Source organism: Nicotiana attenuata, unplaced genomic scaffold, assembly GCF_001879085.1.
Source record: "Nicotiana attenuata strain UT unplaced genomic scaffold, NIATTr2, whole genome shotgun sequence".
NCBI classification, from domain to species: Eukaryota; Viridiplantae; Streptophyta; class Magnoliopsida; order Solanales; family Solanaceae; genus Nicotiana; species Nicotiana attenuata.
The window spans coordinates 1-5,527 of NW_017678099.1; positions in this window are offsets into that span (position 1 = coordinate 1).

A 5,527-nucleotide genomic window follows, 5' to 3' on the forward strand; every position below is an offset into this window, starting at 1 on the left:
TTGGTACCGTTAGCGGTTATTGGGAATTAGAGGTTCGAGTGGATCTTTCCTTACTTGGTATGCCAGATTTTGGATATGATATTGGATTGTAGACTGGCTGTCTTAGTGTTGGGTTATTCTAGACTATTGTGCTACGGGCTATGTCGGAAAAATGCCACAGGTTGCGTGGCGAGGCGCATCGGATTGTGATCTAGCAAAGTAGTTTGTATCCCAAAGACCAGCGGACGGCTGGGAAGGATTGCGTTTCGTAATTGGGTCTTCGTGATGGATGTCAGTGCATAGGTTCTACCATTGATTCAGTTCCGGTATTGAAGGACTTTTCGAATGCGTTTCTTGTGGCCGGTTATGTCGCCGGGTGAGATTTTGGATTTCGGTATTTATTTGGTGTCGGGCACCGTATCGTACGGCTCTGGCAGGAGTTACAGTAGTGGAAGGAGCAGCTTCGGGCTTCTTGGTATTGAGTTCGTTGGCAGGCCAATGTGGCTACGTATTTAGCTTGAGTTAGCTTGCTAAGTCTTGAGTTGTATTGTTGAGGGACAGGTGGATTCGATCGTTATTGAACTTGTTAGTGATCTGGGGAGATCTATGAGTTGTTTCTTTTTTTCTGTGCTGTGAGGCGTTATGATTTTCGGACTGTGGGAACATATAGTGCGGTGCTATCGAGATTCATAGTGGAAGTTGAGGGGGGGGACCTCAGTTGTGTTTGAGTTTTGCAGCTTACAACGCTATATGTAGATACCATTACGCACTCAGTATGCTTACGACCGATACTCGATATTTTGTTATAATGAGCAAACTTGGTTCGATGTGCATCTCCCTATGTGAGATATTTGTGTGGATCGGGTGGCACGCCGCCACGGGTATGTTATCTGGATCGGGTTGCACGCCGCAACAGTGTGATGTTGAGAATAGTTTTCCATATGTTACCTTATATACCTTGCTTCCTGGTTTCTGAGGAAAGTCCGTATTGGGTGTTGCTCGGCGAATAGCGCGTCGGTTGTGTCCCTTCAGGATTGAATGGTGTATATTACTTGCTTCACCGTTGGGGGTAATGAATCGCTTTGGTTTCAGACATCAAATTGTGTGTAGCTGTCGAATTTTGATCACAGTGTATTGAGGTGCTTCATGTGTAGCAGTGTTTGGATATGATCGCGCATCGTAGCGAGGCTACGTGGAGTTATGATCTTCCGAGGTAGATTCAGGCATTCTATTTCTATGATGTGAGACGGGGTCTCAGCCTTGTGTTGTGATGGTACTGATGAGCTTGAGGTACAGCTCTTTCGTTTGAGTCAATTGTCATGATTTGAGTATGTTCAGACCGTTTCTTGTTGGTGCGTGTATTATGCAAGTCGTGGCGTAGGCCTGTATTGAGGTGTCGTAGCACCAGAGTGATGTGTTGGATTCGAGGTGATCGTTGGAGTCATTAATGAATACGAACAGATTTGATTTCAGCTTGTTAGAAGGATAATATCGAGGTTTGTCCCGGAAATCTGTTGTGGTATTAGTCAAAAGGGAAACGGTTTCATGAATGGTTGATATGAGAAATGATTACGGTTTATAGCGTGTTTCATTTATCGTTGGCAGTATAGGAAACTGTAGGAATAAGGTTTTAGCTAATGAGAGGTTTTCTGCCGGTATTTGGTTGCTATGGGCAACTAATGTGAATAGAAGTTATCGTTTCGAGTGTTTGGGTTATGTAGTACATCATATGATTTCACCGAGGTTGCAGGTATGGGTTATTACAGTTGGTTCGGGCCTATTCTGAGTATAGATGTGAGGTCCTGATCTTGTGTATGATTTCGGAAAGTGCAATGTGATTCTACGATTTATGGTCTAGATGGACTGTGAAATTTCAGCTATGTTGTATTGTCGGACCTATGTAAGATAGGGTGACGTGGGATCATCCCGGGTATATGCTTGGTAAGGTTATTCAGCTGTTGGTTAGCTTTTAGAACAACTCTGGATACGCTCGAGGACGAGCGTTTGCTTAAGTTGGGGAGGATGTAACGACCCGACCCGTCGTATCAGGTATTACCGCCCTGTTTTCCTCATTTATTGCTTCTTCATGTTTCATTATCAGCAACGAGTGAGTTAGAGTTGAATTGAATTGGTTTGGATAGGAAATGAGACACTTAGTCTCTTTAAGGAAGGCTTAAATTGGAAAAGTCAACCGGACGTTGACTTATGAGTTCGAAGGTTCGGATGTGATTTCCGATGATCCGGTTAGCTTCGGGAGATGATTTGTGACTTGGGAGCGTGATCTGAATTGGTTTTGGGGGTCCGGTGTAGAATTAGGCTTGAATTACCGAAGTTAGCATTTTGGCGAAATCCGGTTGATATGTGAGATTTTGATCCGAGGGTCGGAATGGAATTCCGAGAGTTGCAGTAGCTTCGTTAGGTGATTTTGGATATGTCTGCAAATTTTCAGGTCAGTCGGACGTTGCTTGGTTGGGTTTTTGATCGAATGCGTAATTCGGATGTTTTTTAAGAAACTTAGGCTTGAATCCGATGTGATTTGATAGTTTTAGCGTTGTTTGAAGTGTTTTGAGGATTGGAACAAGTTTGAATAAGGTATTAGGATGTGTTGGTGCTTTTGGTTGAGGTCCCGGGGGGCCTCGGGATGATTTCGGATGGCTAACGGGGAGTTTTTGGAATTTCATACAGCTGAAGGCATGCTGTTTCTGGTATTCTCGCTTCTGAGAGTCTTGGACCGCAGAAGCGGAGCCGCTTAAGCGGAGCTGTGATCGCAGAAGCGGACCTTGAGGGCTTGGCAATTTCCGCAGAAGCGGAAGGCAGTCCGCAAAAGCGGACATCGCAGGAGCGGGTGGTGACCGCAGAAGCGGTCCTGACTATTTTAAGTTAGACCGCAGAAGCGGTTATTTTGCGCAGAAGCGGGAGCCGCAGGTGCGGTATCCCAACCGCAGAAGCGAAACCTGGCGGAGTTTAAGTGAACAGTGTTTTCACGATTTTGAAAGAGAAGAAATATTTTGGACTTCGGACTAAGGAGATTTTGGGCGATTTTTGAAGAGGGTTTCGAGGGCTATCATCAGGTATGGATTCTTAGACTTAGATTATGATATTATGGTGTAAAATCATGGATTAACACTGAAAATCCAAGGAATTAAAGGTTAAAAATGAAAGTTAGGGTTTGAGAAAATTATGATGTAAAAATAGAATTTGGAGGGTCAAACGAACTCAGATTTTGGTAAATTTTATATGTATGGACTCGTGGCGAGACGAGGAATCCGTTGATGTGAATTTCGTAATTTTTCGAGAAGCGGGACCGGGGCTCGGGTTTTGCTAGTTTCGAGATTCTTGCTAATTTTCGATTGTTTTCGATTGGGTATTGTTCCCTTAGCATATTGTGATGTATTCGCTCTGGTTTTGGTTAGATTCGACGCGCGTGGAGGCCGATTGAGGGGCAAAGGCGTCGCGAGCTAGGGATTTCACCGGTCCGAGGTGAGTAATACTTGTAAATGATATCCTGAGGGTTTGAAACCCCGGATTTGCACATCATAGTGCTGTATTGTGGTGACTTGCACGCCAGGTATGAGCGTAGGGTAGAGCACCGTTGGGGATTGTGACTTAGTCCGTCCCGGTTGTTGGTTTTATTGCGTAATTGACTGAAACTACATGTTATCATCATTATTTGGGTTGATTGCTATATTTGGGCTTCGTGCCAATTGTTTGAATCCTTCAGGGATCGATATCACTGGTTTTGCATTACTTTGCATATTATTTTATCACAGTCCAAGGTTTAAAATACACTTTCGCAAACTTAGCTATCTTTCTAAGATTTGAAAACCTAAATGATATTTCACTGACGTTTTGAGTTGAGACTGTTATTTTACTATTGCCCAAGGCTTATGTGCATTTCTGGACTGAGGATGGATCGGGCTGCGTGTCGCAGCGGTGTGATATTGATATTGCGCTTGGGCTGTAGGAGCCCCTCCGGAGTCTGAACCCCCACAGCGAGCGCGGGTACCCAAATGGATCGGGTTGCGCGCCACAGCGGTCATATGCATTGCATTGCATTCATGCATTGGTTCCTGTTTGTACTACGTGTCATGACATTTAGCACTCTCATATCATTGGCATCCATGCTATTGCTTGTACTGTTTACCAGACGCCCTGGTGTTAACTGTTTGTGGAGTGTTGTGCCCGAGGGGCTGACTTATGTACGGACTTGCACTATCTGATTACGCGTTCATTTGCTTGACTGTTGGAAAAGGATGTTTTCAAAAGAGGTTTTAAATTGAGCCAGATATATTCTAAAGGATTTTTTTCACGGTTTTACTGTTTTCTCAAAGAGTGGTATTGTCCTATATAGCATGATGGAGTGCTCTTACGAGATTTCTTGCCTCTCAGTTATTATTTACTCTTATTACTCACTGAGTTGGAAGTACTCACTTTACTCCCTGCACCTCGCGTGCAGTTGCAGGTATTGTTCACCCGGTAGCGGGTTATTAGCTGATTGAAGGTATGGCTATTGTAGCTGAGTAAGGTGACCGCCAACGTTCGCGGCACCGGATGTTGTCTTTTGATTTCCAGGATTTTTCCTTATATATTATTATTGGCCCTGTAGTTGTGTTCAGGTTTCTTTAGATGCTCGTGACTTATGACACCCCGGTCGGGTTGTGTTGGGTTGTACATACTGGTTATTATTGTCGTTAAGCTATATTTATCTATACATTTATGTTTAATAATTGTTAAAGAAACGGATTGGGTTAGTTGGCTGGGCTTGTCTTCACGAGAGGCGCCATCACGACCGGGTATGGAAATTGGGTCGTGACAGACATGATCCTTGAAATGGATGGGAGGATGGCCAGGAGTGAATTGATTGAATTTACAGCCAATGCTGCTGTGAAGGATGGAGTAGTCACCAGCCTGGTGAAAGGAGTCAAAGTGAAGTTTGATGCAGTCAAACTGGGTGAGATCCTGGACATACCTACTGAAGGGTATGATGACTATACAAGGCAAAGGTGGCCATGTCTGGATTCTCTCCCTACTGCTCTTGAAATTACTAGGAGGTTCTGTGACTCTAGAGATGTGCCTGAAGCCAGATTTGTGCAGAAAAGTGAAATGAGGCCTGAGCACAAGGTCTTGTTTGGATTTGTCAACAAGTGCCTCTTGCCCAGACAGGAGAGAAGGCACACTGCAAATTACATGGACCTGGTTCTTATGGAGTGCTTGGTGAGAGGAATGCAAATCAACTGGCCTGCTTGCATTGTCAAATTGCTCGACAAGGTCATCAATGGCTCTAAGGCTCATGCCACTCCATATGGGTTCATATTGACTACTGTGCTGGACACGCTAAATGTGCCTTTGAAGAAATGGGAAATGGCATCAAGCAAGGAGCATTTTAGTGTTAAGACCCTACTGGCTTGTGACTATCCTGTCAATGCCATCCCAGTTGAACCTGGTTCATCTCTGAGGACACCCATCAACAGCAAGGTCAGGGCTTTGGTGCAGGAATGTGGAACTAAGGATGATGAAATTGCTAGGCTCAAGGCTCGAGTTGCTGAGT